The 14,426-nt window shown below is 39.4% G+C and overlaps 1 long non-coding RNA gene across 1 annotated transcript in view; it reads left to right on the top strand.

Annotated features, from left to right (window-relative positions):
* LOC130077493 (uncharacterized) overlaps positions 1-4,366 on the top strand; it is a 94,948-nt gene extending 90,582 nt beyond the window's left edge. Inside the window, exons 2-3 of the long non-coding RNA XR_008805775.1 lie at positions 3,902-4,099; positions 4,185-4,366. This is a non-coding gene — a long non-coding RNA (uncharacterized LOC130077493). The remainder of the gene's footprint in view (positions 1-3,901; positions 4,100-4,184) is intronic.
* Positions 4,367-14,426: the final 10,060 nt, after the last annotated feature.

Here is a 14,426-nt window from a genome sequence, read left to right as displayed (position 1 = left end):
CTCGTTCACCCTCTACCTCCAAAGCATTTCCTCTATAGAGTCTTCGCATCCTCTTCGGCAGCACCACAGCTAACATCTCTCACCATTCCAGCAGCAGTCCCGAGTCCCCACCCTAACACTGGCATGCAGTACTGCACCACAGCATTCTCTCCTGTTCAACACGCTTAATGTCTCTCAATTTATTACATTCTTTTTATTAGTGGTGCTTGCTAAGGGAAGCCTGACTACAGTATTATTATTGTGCATTGTGTGAGTTAGGGATTTAATTACTTAAATGTATTAAAATTTGGCAAGTTAGTCCTCTAACGGCATTTCTGCTGCAGACATCAATGATACAAATCATGTGGCTTATTGACTAAAGTTGTTACTTTTCTAAGAGATCTTAGAGACTTTCTAAGAGACTTGCCATGTTTAATTTGGTGGATGATAACAGATGTTAAAAGCACATAGACGTATCCATAACTAGGTACTGTTATGCAAAAACCGAACAACCACACAGAACACCTTAGTATCCACCTAACAACACCCTTGCAACCACCCATGGTGCATTTAACTATCATAGTATGATGTATCATTGGAGAAATCAACTAGCCTGTCACAACTATTTCCAGAAACAGCAGTAACTTTGTTGCACATTCATCATTTTAACACTAGTATAGAACTGTTGTTAATGACGTCACGCAGGTGGTGGAGTAATAACGTCTGCTAATGAATTGGTTTGATATCAAATTAATTATCAGATTATACTGCAGTAGTTCCAACCACACAAGTTTGCGATGCTATTTGTGAATGTACTTTAGAGCTATGGTTTCAGAAAACACCATGTTGGTAATGCTGTAGAGAGTGGCACAGAGAGAGTGACAAACAGGAAGGGAGAGAAAGAAAGGCAAGGAATGAGGACAAATTAGCGTTTCAGTGTTGTCACTTCTGTTCAAGCCTCTCTAAAGTCATTTATCAATGAACAGAGTCTGTAAATAACAGTGGAGATAACAAGCAATGATGTTTCTCACGCACCAGTAGGAACTGACACAAAGGTCTCAGTGAAATTCCCTGGTGCGCTTTCCACTGAATACAGTCAAAGAGCAACTCCTGCATTGCAGTAAACAGACAGTGGAGAAGATACAGACAGGAGTGGTCACACCCACCCACAAACACACATATACGCTGTGCCATGTTAAATATATAGAGCTCTTTCAGTTCTACAATAGCCGCTTTTGTAGTGCTGTACTCTGTTTGTTAGCATAATGAGCTGCTTCATAGGCATACTGTAGGCAGTAACTCCCCACGCCAGACGCCACACAAATAGCATTCCACACATCAGACTCAACTTATTTTAATAGCATTTAACATTAGCATGTTGCTATCTTTAACCAAAACATTATCTTTTACTAAAACTATACTGCACGAGGTTAGTGCAGTAATTTCTCCCTTCCACCAACCTGTCACTCGCATGAGGTCCCTGCAATTAACCCTCTGGGGTCCAAGGTGTTTTTGGGGTCCTTGAGATGTTTTGACATACTCTGACATTTGTGCTTTTTTCAGTTGCTTATAAACATATTACTGGCAAAGGTGTAATTACACTCTATTTAGCACACACAGGGCTACCATAATGTGTTATCAACATGTATGTACATTTTTGTATTTTTGAGAGAATATTGTTTATGCGTGGTTATTGAAAAAACTAAAACTTAAAGTTTCTGAAATAAGGCCACAAAACACATACTAAATATCTGTCCACAAGACTTTTGACTAATGGGTGTTGTGGCCTAGAGTTTTTTCTTCAAAATGATCTGAAAATCATCCTGCCTTATCATTTAAATTAAACAATAGATTGGTTTAAATTTAAAAATGACACTTTTTGTTTGGAAAGGCAATATGCGCAGGGGTGTGACCTGCTGTGATTCACACCTGAGAAGACAATGGGCCCGCATAATGAGCGCATAATGGGGCTGCATACTAATGACCCTTTCATTCAGGTGTGTCACTGAGCCACAAGAATGCAATGCAATGACAATATATATATATATATATATATATATATATATATATGCCTATATAATACAAAATTGGTTCACAGTTCCAATTATTTATTTATTTTTCAAATTGTGCTTGCAAATTGTATAATATCAAATGTAAAAATTTATAGTAATTGTGCAGTTAATTATCATACTGTTTTTACAGAAAGTTTGGGAATGTATCCCAAATGTGTCACTAATAAAACACAATACAAATAATTTAAAGAGGAGGCTTATATTGAGCTTTTAAGATTTACCTAAGATTTATTTATATGTAGCCTACATATATTTTTGCTATTTTAATAAAAAGGTTACAATTACAACAACAATTAAAATGTAACTATTTCAAATGTAATCTTTCTTTGTATTATATACTAAAGTATACATTTTATCATACATATTTCACAGTTGCGGATTAATTAGTTTGAATATAGCTTACAATCGAACAAACACTATAATAACATCTTAGCAAACAAGCTTATTTGATGTGGCATTATTTTACAGTAAAAACGACATCTTGTCTTTCATATGTAACACATCGTTTTTATGATTAGGACATATAAATGTTAATTTGCAGTTTAATACGTTGCTTATACAAAAAACATTTTATTTCAACATATTTCAGTCGATTTTTACTCATCTCAGCATTGGAATATAGTTAGGTAAAAGTTGTTCATTCATTCACACACAAAAACGCGATTCAAACAGTCTTTTTGTTTACAGACACTATTCCATATCGCGATTAGCACAAAGCACTTGAAAATAAAGAATGTACCTATTTCCTCGGCTGGATCCGTTGCTCCTCCAAATGAAACTACCTGTAGCCTACTTCTGAGGTAATTTTTTCCAGGATTATTATTAAGATAGTACTATTATTCCTCACAGCGTCGTAAATCTGAGTCTCTTTCGGTGGTTATCCAGCTGGTGTGGGCGTGGATCGCCTCAGAGCATTTGTGTTTGAATAGAGCGCGCGCTCCGTGGGCGTGGTCAAATTAACTTTAACTCTCTGGGGTCGGCGGTCTCGCCGGCGATACCAGCTCACTTTTTTCCTTATCAGTGCAAAAGAGACTCAAATTACTCTGTTAATTTTGATCTTACATATAAGTGTTGTACATCATTCGATCCTGTTAAGTTTGTATTTTTTTTGTGGAACCTCATAATAAAAACAAAGTGTTGTGCTTTTCGCCTAATAAAGAAAAATAAACATGATGCGCGTTCTGCGTTCTCTCTGTCAGTGAAGTACATTCTGAAACGCGTCCGAAAAATCATCTGTAACTCTGCAAATACTCAGTCAAACAGGTACACAGGCACACAGCCATGAAGCCTGAATTATCTTCTTTTAAATGAAGTAATTTATATAAAAAAATGTTTTTCTCATTGTATGTAATCTGTACGAAAAGAGAGAGATGATAGTCGTTCTCGTCTCAGCTCATTAAAAAAACGACTATGAACCAATCAAGTCCCGTCTTACATTTTTATCTCATTTGAGAAGCTGTTTTGCTCAGTAATATACCTCACAATTGGAAAGAAACAACGATCACAATTTCGGTTTCATGCCAACTTTAAGTTCTCCCAACAGTATTTTAACGTTTGAAAGTAAAGCAAGTAAAGTATTTATTGATATTTATATATAATAAATTATGAATAATTTTTTGTTATAATAATACCAATAATAGTTGATGCATTCCTTATTGAACAGCTCTCTATCTGTGCACGAGTGTGTGTGTGAATCAGCATTTACTGCAGTAATCTTAAGTATCAGCAACTGTGTGAGACTATTACTCATGGTAAAGGGGGCAGGGTGAGAAGTTTAGGGAAGCTGTCAGTAACTTCAACTGTTCTGAATTTGCTTCATTAATCCAAGTGGTTTTCATTCATCTCTACAGTCGCAGTGCATCTGCCCGAGGACGGGCCTCCACGTCTGCCACTGCACCACACCGGTTCAGCAAGCAGAGTCCAAATGATGACACAACTGTGCCAGAAGCAGTTTACTAAAGAAAACATGAATAATGACAAGAACCGTCGAGGAATCGTCCAGAGTGCATGAGGAACAAGAGCAAGCAGGACAAACTCAGCAGGAAAAGGTAGTGATAGAAGGAAGATAATTGGTGGAAGAGTGTAAGAAAAGCAGGAGTTGGTCACCTGACTTTTGGCTGACTTTGTAATTAGCAGGTTGTCCCTGAGGATTGGCCCTATTGACTACGCCAGGATCCCACAATCCTTTGGCTCTCCTCTGGCGGTGTCTTTCTTTAGCCCTGATTTTGGATGTTGGCAGGCAAGTTTCTTTTCGTTGGCATTGCGACGCTGCAGCAGCGTGCCAGCTGTTTACGCCTCTTTGTCTTTCAGTTATGCCGTGTTCCTCCTTTGCTTTCCTCCTCTAGACACTGATGATGAACTGCTACAACTACTTCCACTACACTAGCACCCTCCCCCTTCTCACAGTTTCTCCTCTTTTTCTCTTTGACACAAATTCCTGTGTGTGTTGAATCATTTTGCTGCATTTTCACTCGGATCTATCACTAGGTTTTTGGCAGCAGACACTTGCAGAAATCATAGTTAATGCTATTAACATCAGCCGATTATCTGACTATTAATTGAATTATTTGTCACTCTAAGAGCCCGAATGAGCCCTGAGGTTAATTATATTTTGGGTGCATTGGAATCTACTGCCCAGGACTTAATGTGAAAAAAGCCTCTAAAGATTTAGAGAGTCAGAAAACAAAAATCAATAGTGATTCTCAGCCGTGAAACTGCCAAAAAGGCAGGATTTGCAATTAATTCTGTTAAAAGTTGATCTGCTCAGAAATGTGGAACTTGAAAATAAAAGTTTGGTTTTGTGACACTGCACCTAACTCCAGTTTGTTGATTAAATCTGATCAGTAGGAATAAATCTGTAAGTCAATTTGTAAGTAATTATATCAGACACTAGTGGCAATAAAATTTGGCAAAAACTTGTATTCTTTTTTTACATTATTCTTTTTATGGGACAGGTTATTGATTAATAAGGACTTATTTTCGCGTGATCCCTTGCACAAAACTGTCATGACCTCAAAACACGTTTACCATAGTGCATGATTTGTAATTTGTAATTTTGACATTTGCTTCACATAATCATCATGGGCAGGTTGCATAAACTTCAAGGACTAGTTTCACAAGTTAGTCATCAAATTTTCTTAATTCTTTAAGATGTTCATAACTGTTGCAAGCAGTGCGGGGCCGAGAGCCGTTAGAACGGTGCAAGGCCGGTGGCGTGATTGATGAGTGTCATCTGCGCACCACACTGGCCTCGAATCTCTCACGGAGGAGCATAAAAAGAGGAGCGACAACAGTCTAGGACCAGGACCAGGGGCCTCATTTATAAAACTTTGCGTAGGATTTGCGTCAGAAGTGGCGTACGGATGAAACATAGGACGTGCGTACGCACAGAAATATTCAGATTTATAAAACCGTGCGCACGCACATCCTACGCATTTTCCCCTTAATAAATCACTATCAATTCTAAATGTAGCGCAGCTTTTGCGGCTTCATGTCACGCCCATAGTTGCCCATAAATAGTCCGTGAAACGCCCACAAGTTAATATTCATCGATTGCGAAATCATGGCAAACATAGAGAGGAAATCAAAAAAACGTATCTTCACTCAATGCGAAGTAGAAGTTATCGTTGGCGAGGTGGAAAAGAGGAGAAAAAATGTTGTTTGGAGGGCACAGTGTGGGCATTACTAATGCCAAAAAGGCACTTGAGTGGCAAAAGGTTGCAGACGCCGTAAATGCTGTAGCCTCACAACCTCGGACTGTGGCCGAAATAAAAAAGAAATGACAAGCTACAGATGTCAGTTATAATCTACTTGGAAATAAGAAATAGTTCAGCGCAAATGTAATTTCTTGCAGCTTTCTGATTGGTTGAGACATACGTCATACGTTATTTTATCAAAAATAAAACAAACTAAAGGCATATGCATGAAATACCTGCATGAATACCATGATTACGTAGCTGATGAAGACATTTTTACTATGAAAACAACTTTCCCCAGTGGAAAAATAATACATCTATCAATTTATATCTATCTCTCCCTAATTATCTATCTATCTGACTATCTGCTCCGCCAGACGGACACATTGGCGAGAATATCAGTTTTGTACATTATTTCGTTCTGTTTACCATCTTATTTATGAGGATGAACATGCCAATATTATTGCAGAACATATTTCACTTTTCTTTTTGCAAATATGTGTTAATTTGCATTTCTGTTGCAGATCGATCAAACGGGTGTTCGTGTAGGCTGTTAATTGTAATACTTGCTTTGTGACGTCTTCGTGTTATTTAGGAGAGGAAGTATTGCCATTTATTTTACACAACGGTCTACAGTTTCACACACTTTCACGTGTTTCTTCCATCTGCCGACGGTGTCGCCATTTCTCATTTCACCCGTTTTTGTGCGTACGCCTGGGTCAGAGCTTGCGTGAAGGACCGCACATTTTACCGTCAAGTTTGCTTTTTATAAATACCAATTATTGCGTAGAGAGCGGCGTACGCCTTCTTTTGTGCGTACGCAACGTTTATAAATGAGGCCCCAGGCCTGGACATTTAAGTTATGTTTTGCTAATGTGTGTGCAGCAGTCGTCCGTGAGGGGCTGCCACCTTAATTTAGTTTTGGGTTTGTTTATTTTGATATTAAAGTGTTTGAACGTTCGCCGGTTCCCGCCTCCCTCTTCCCTGAATAACAGACCTTGCTACAATAACTTTAAGTCAGTCACATAAAAATGTACATTTGCCTAATTTGATACCGAAAAGTGAGACCCCTAATTAACTGCTAGTTGGCCATACTAGTTCTTAAGACAGTCTCATAACATAATGGCTATGTCAATGCAACTGGCCCGTGCACATGTATGGCTTTTTTCAATTTAACTTGCTCAGGAGCTCACCTGGTACAGCATTGCATTCGCAATGTGGAGCAATTGGGTCAAGATAAAAGAGCTCAAGATAAAATGGTATGGTTACCTCATCAAGTGCATTTTTATTCCAATTTTGTTAACACTATTGGTTAGGTTTAGAGTAGGGTTGTCACCAGACATTTAATTTCTGAACCTCTGTGAAACGTACAACAACCAACATAGTAAATTTTGCCAGATTCACGTTCATCTGTTTCGGATAAAACGCTTTTAGCATCACTTACTGGGCATTTTACTTCGAAAGTGTCGTGAAACATGCAAGAAGCAACGTAATATAATTTTGGAGAAATGTTACCACAGGCACATTTTTTTCTAATGAGCCTGCAATATTCAGTATATCTACATTGGTTGCTGTAATGACTAACGCCAAGCCAAGAGACGGGAATAGCTGGTGTGATGAAATGATGTAATGGAAATATAATTTTTTTTTGCTGTGGCTAATTTACTAACTAGTATTTTATGCATCCTACATACACACGGTTTTATTTTATTTTTATTTTTTTGCATAATTTGATAAAATTACAGCTGCACTTTGAATGCAATAAACATACTGTATTCTGTTCACAAGTGATATTTGTTTTGATTTTTGTTTGTTTTCTATATACAGATTTAATATTTTTTACAGATTTAATTTCACTGTTGCCTTCTTGTAAATAAGTACACTTTTTAAAGAAAAAAAACTTTGGTGGAAATAATGGCACAACTGTGGGAAAGTCTTTTTAAGTTTAAATGTATGTTTTACACAATAAATATTAAATTTCCTTACGTGTATTTTGCTATGTTTACGGCATCATACTTTCAAAGCATTTTTTTTTAAAGCTTAAGATTTAATGTATGGGTCTGAGACAAGTGTGAAGCAACCTGAATAAAACCTGCTTATACTGTGTCCAAAAATGCTCACTGGTTTGTTCATTTCACCGTTCAATATACAGTGAATTACACATGTGAGCAAATAAATGATTTGAAGACACGACAGCTCTTGTGAATTCCATTATATACCCATTTGCCCATTGCTTCCCCAACAATGAAAAAACGACTTGAAATTCGATTTGATATGAGTGTGTTTTGGATTGGGTTTGTAAAAATTGCATTTCATGGGCTTTATATACTATGTGATCTGGTGTATTTGTATTTTAGACAAATTTAAGAAAGGTCCATTGTCTGTTTTCTTGTCTCTCTCTTTTTGAGTAATTTTCTACCACCTCACCCTGCTGCCAGTGTTTGGTCCTGGAGCATGACATGACATGACATGAGATGTGCTGAAGAAAATGAGTTTGGTGTGAATTGCTGATGAGCAGCAGCTTTGCTTATGAGAGTGTGAGTGTGTGTTTTGCACGGGTAACCACAGCATCCCACTGGGAACAATGAAAATGTCATTTTATGTAAGTTTCTTGTTCAAGCAGGATGCGGAATACTGATAGATGTTTTTAATGTGGAAGCAGTTGTCCATGAGGAGACTGTGAGCTATATAATGAGGTGGGAATCTCTCTCCATGGGGGGAAATGGTTTAATAGAGCTCAGAGGCCTGTGACATCATCAGCTAGCAAATCTACAGTACTGTATTGTATATGAACGGGCCACTTCATTTGTCTGAAAATTACAGCAAAATTTTACTCACATAAAATGGGTCATGTCAAACAGAGGATGTTCCCAAGAGTATCATGACTTTGTATATTTCTTGAGATCAATCTATATCAAGTTTTCCCATTGAGGGTAATCACAATTTTTTGTACTATTCTTAATATACCTTTATAAGATATCATTCTACATATGTACAATACTTTTCAAAAGTTTGGAGTCTGTAAGATCTTTTAAATGTTTTTGAAAGAAGTCTCTTAAACTCAGAGCTGCCATTATTTGATCAAAAACACAGTAAATAGTTATATTATGAAATAACTGTTTTCTATCTGAATGCATTTTATTCCTGTGATGGCAAAGCTGATTTTTTACCATCATTACCCCAGTTTTCAGTGTCACATGATCCTTCAGAAATCATTCTAATATGCTGATTTGCTGCTCAAGAAACATTTCTTATTATATCAATGTTGAAAACAGTTGTGCTGCTTAACATTTTTGAAGAAACCATGATACATTGTTTCCAGATACTTTGATGAATAGAATAGCATTTAATTGAAATTGAAATCTTTTGTAACAATTAAAAAGTATTTACTGTCACATTTGATCAATTTAATAATGTATTGTTGCTAAATTTACTAAAGGGATAAGTTACCTCAAAATGAAAATTCTGTCATCATTAACTTACCCTCAAGTTGTTCCAAACCTGTATGCATGTCTCTCTTCTGCTGAACACAAATATCTTTAAGAATATGGGTAACCGAACTGTTGATGGACCCCTTTGATTTCCATAGGATAGGGAAGAAAATTATTTGGAAGTCAGTGGGGCCAATCAACAACCATCCCATGTTTGATATACAGCAGGTGAGGATGGAAATATAATAGACATTTTGTGGATGCTGCTTTAAAATCAGAGTTTGCCAAAATATAAGCTTTTCATAATTTTAAAGGAGTCATAACCTACTATTACCTTGGATACCCACGCTCTATTATAGTCTTTCAGGCCCTTCTAAAAAAGAAAAGTGGAAAAAAAATAAACACAGAGCTGCTCTGACCCTTATTTCTGAATGCATTATTGGCTCGCGAGATCTGATGCGATATTTTGGCTGTCATGAACGGTCATTTTAATAATGCAAATGAGGGGCGCGTTGATTGGTGGCAGGAAAATGACATCATGGCGCTACGGAATTCAACCATATATGTTTGAGCCAGACTCTGAACCAGAGCTGGAAACGGAAGATATAGAGTCAATGGAAGGACGTCTACACATCAACATATCTCTGAATGGTAAAGACCATCATTTTGACTGAGACATACATTAACATCAGTAACGAGCTAAAACGTTTGTTGCTATTTTCTCCCACATAAGTTTACCTTTTATTTAATGTAGATTACATTAACGGAGATGTAGTCTACTTTTTTTATCAGCTTACAGTGGCTTCCTGTGTAAAATGTTTAGCGCAGACACCTAACGTTGAGCCAGTTGATGGGGTTGTTGGAACAGCGTCATTAAAAATGAATTTCATCCACTGGTCCCTGGTAGTTTGGTCCGTTTTTGGTAGAGAAAACACATTTGAATGTTGATTCGGGCAGTCAACCACAGAGCAACTCACGTTTGCACTACATTTCTGCATTTTTCTTGACTGAATATGAGGGGGAGAGGGACAGGGCGGGCTTCCTGCAGCATATGTCTGCGGTGTCCATATCAAGGGGGTAATCCACCAGCCGGAATCTGAAGTCTCCTTGGGGGCCGCCATTGGCTAACAAGCCTTCACCTGCTGTTAGCATCCCATTGACTCCCATTAATTTTTGCGTCACTTTGACAGCGAATAACTTTACATCTGAGGCGTTTAAAGACTCCATTTGTCCATTGTTTATTTCTAAAGAAACACGACAATGTATAAAAGGCTCCATTACCTTGTATCTTACATTATGGCCACGTAGAAGCCGTTTTTGTAAAAATAGGCTAACGATTGCGTCATAACACGCGACTCTCTGTCGCACAGTAGAGAAATTACCGTATAGACAGAAGTAGAAGCTCGCGCGCAATCGGGGTGACGTGGAGGCATAAAGTCAAGGGAGAAGCCCATAGAGAGTCATAAAGTTGCTCCTGCTGCTAGCTCATGGACAGCTCTACTCACGAACTCCGGCTCTGCAAGATTCGGAAGGGAATGATTCAGATTCCTCTTGGCACAGCTACTAGAAGACGTACAAGTTGCTCACGTCACATCTACGTCGTCCTGCTCAGTTTGAGCCTGCGCAGTACGCTTGGCAATCAGGAAGTGAGTGCTTCTAATTGACTTCACTTTTCTCCGTTGAAGTCTATGGGGCCACTGTGTCCATTTCTTTTACTGTCTATGGTCCATATATGGTATATCCTGCCCCGTCTTGACGTCAAGTCGGGGGAGAAATTAAAATCTCGTATTTGAGTGCGCGTGCACGTGGGCTGGTTTACGAACCCTGGGGTAAACAAACGCTTCACTTTTGAATATCGGCTTCCCGGCCAATGTATAATCGTTAGGCAATCATAACATACATTGATTCTCGTGGAAAAGTGAAAATTACAGGTTATGACTCCTTTAAAAAGTAGTGAAAATGCTAACCTGTTATGAAAAAATACACTGTAGTTTGTAGTAATTGGCTACTAGAAGCATTTATATTTTTAGTAGCCACTCGCCAACACTGAGCTGCTTAACTTACCTGCTCCCTAGTGAATGTAGTCTATGTTGCCTATACACTAGCACTTAGTATACTGTACCTTAAAATACTCTGTTATTTTTTATATTTTCTTTGATATCTAAATTGGGTTTCAGGTGCTCCCTATCATTCCAGTCTTTCCCTGCTTCAACTTATAGTGGAGCAACACAGCTAAAGTTTCCTGTAGAGATACTGTATGTCTCTCGCTCTCATTTTCTTACATATTCCCAGTAGTTGGTTGTAAAAGACTCAACCATATTATTTTTTATTTTTTAAAAGATAAATGATGGCAGATACTCCAGTCATTAAAGCCTCTTCCTCATATTGTGCTCTTGTTGGGTTCAGCAATATCGATAACATGCTTGGCAAGTGAGTACAAAGAACGGATGGGAATTTTTTTTTTCCTTCGCTTAGAAATGTCATGTGGTCCAAATTTATGAGACTGGCATATCAACTCAGCTTTAAAGTTCACACACTGGTGTTTTATAGACGGCTTTTATGCATGTTCTTCTCTGCTTCAGATCTGCTCTCTGCCACTTTGGAACCTTAAAAAATTCAATAGAATTTGATGTAGCAGATTTATAATGCATTACCTGATTGTAACCCTGAACTGTGCAGTGATAACCCATCTGACTGGAGCTCGGATGTATTATGCTTCAGCACAATGGGGTTATGGGATTGTTCTAGAGTATGAGCTATTGTGTTTTTTCATGTAATAGTGGATCCAGTTTGTTGGACATGAAAATGTGAGTGTTTGCAGTGGTTTTAAAATTGCTGGCCTGGTCCTTTGGATTTGACTTGAAGAAATATTCCAAGTTATATACAGTGCTCTAGTCTTAAGGATGTATTTGTGACATTCTATTATTAAGCAACAAAAATAATTTAGAATTCTGCCTTATTTTGAAAAAAAAAAATGAAATAGTGTTTGCAATGGACGTTAACGATAAAGATATAGTTCTAAAAATCGTTCTTAATATTAAAGAATAGCAGAGTTCACACTACAGCTATAACGATAACGGCACAGAGAAACGATATCGTTGGAATCACTTTCAGAACGATTTTATCCAGCTGATGAACAACAAAAACATTGACAGCCAATCAGAATCAATCTGGCTGTAATGAGCTCGAGCATTTAAAGTGACAGACAAGCACGCTCTTAGAATAAACAGAGTGATACTGTATCATCCACTGGTGTGGACACTAATATAGTTATCTTTAAAGTCATCGTTCTTGGTGTGAACAAACCTTAACAGCGGAATCCTGAAATGCTGGTTTGAAAACCATGCTTCATCACCCTTCGTATTTAAGCCCTTCAGTTTCATCAGTTTATCGTCTGGTATTATTGTGTTCTACACGCTGTTTAGATTTTTTTCTATTGGATTATCTAAATTTTCTTGTTTTACTTTGTTTAATAAAAGGATTTCATCAACGGACTCAAAACATTACAGAATACCAGACCCAAATAAAAGATGGAGATCACCTCCATAAATATTGTCCCAATGGGAAATTTTCACAGGCCGTCAGGGGCTGTGAATTTTATTTTTCAAAGTGGCAGAGACCTGGAGGAATACATGGAGTTCGTCAGCGTCTGCCATCACACCACCTGCAGCGACCTGACTCCCATGGAGGGATTCTACAGTGGACTCCCTAACCCTTAGGGGGTATATCAGCTTCACCCTGTGGATTGAGCAATCCTCTTTTATGGTGGGTGACGTTGAAGAGGATTTCGATGCCAGTGTTCAGCCCCATGTAACATCAGTCACCACCCGAGACTGACACCCCACGCCCACTGTGGATAATGAGCCAGAGCCCACCGCAGACCTTGAGACTCAGCTTATGCCCGCCATGAAGCCTAAGCCAATGCCCGCCACGAAGCCAGAACCAGCAGCCTCGGAAGCCAGGTAGAGAAGCCTGAGGTCCCATCTGACCAGTTGTGTGAGCCGGCTGTCACATCCGTGCCAGTGAGAGTTTTGGTGGAGCTGGAAGAGGAGGAATGGCTGAGGTAATGCTTCCCATCCTGATTCCCACCCACAAACATCTTCTGCCGTTAGAAATCCCGTTCATCATAGAGTTGTCCTTGTCATCGCTGGAAGTTCCGTCCAGCATAGTGTTGTCTTTATCGCCACTGGTTCCGTCCAGCACAATGTTGTTTTTGTCGCCACCATCCCTTTCCATCACCAAGTCTGTCTCCGCACCCAACCTTCCTCTCTTGCTTGCTCCACTGAAGCCAGCTCCTCCCTGGTCTGTCATCACTCAACTATAGGCATAGACTTCCGACCTGTCGGCTGCGCCTCATTCCTCCACCCCTGCGGCTCTGTCGGGCTCCTCCTTCCCTCACGCTGCACCTCAGGCCTCACTCACGCTGTCGTCGCTGCAGTCCTCTGGCACCCTGGCTCCACCTCGGCCACTCGTCGCCGTGACTCCGCCTTGGTCACTCAGTCCGTTGACATCACCAGGTCTCTCGGTCCAGTATCCGCCTGGGTCTCCACACACGCGGTTGGCCTCAAGTGTCCACCTTAGCTCCTCCCTACATCACTTTCGCCATGGGTCACCTCCTTCCTGACCGTCTCCTTGGTCGCTCTGGACTCCTCCATGAATCCCTTCATCATCCACTCCTCCATGTAATGGGCTCTTCCACCGTCCACTCCTCCATGGGCTCTTCCACCGTCCACTCCTCCATGGCTTCTCCCAACGTCTGCTCCACCATTGAACCTTCCACCATCCACTCCTCCAGGGGTTCTTCCATCGTCAGCTTCATTTTACATTTAGACATTTAGCCATTTAGCAGACTCTTTTATCCAAAGCGACTTATAAATGAGGAGAGCAATAGAAGCAATTAAACTAAACCAGCTCCTCATTGGCTCCTCCCACCATCTACCCCACCCTGTTTTTTCCATCCAGCATCCCTGCCTGTTTTCAGCTCTTCACCAGCTGCTCATCCACCTCCAGAGCAATAAAAATAACGCTCAGAAATGATATCCAGGAAAGTCAAGACTTCGCACTGGTGTGATGCGTGGAAGTGGTTTATATGTGTGTGTGTGTGAATGAGATGCAGGTGTGTGTAATCAGCGCAGTGCAGGTGTATGGTGTTTGGTGTAATCAGTCCAGGGAGGTGCATGATGGGAAATGTAGTGCAAGTTAATCCAGGAAGCGCGTGGCTAATAGTGACAGGTGTAATGATAATACAA

The sequence above is a fragment of the Rhinichthys klamathensis genome, unplaced genomic scaffold (genome assembly GCF_029890125.1).
Source record: "Rhinichthys klamathensis goyatoka isolate OS25496 unplaced genomic scaffold, OSU_Roscu_1.1 h1tg000748l_1, whole genome shotgun sequence".
Taxonomy (NCBI): domain Eukaryota; kingdom Metazoa; phylum Chordata; class Actinopteri; order Cypriniformes; family Leuciscidae; genus Rhinichthys; species Rhinichthys klamathensis.
Note: the sequence above shows the minus strand (reverse complement) of the source record. Positions and strands in the feature narration are given on the sequence as shown.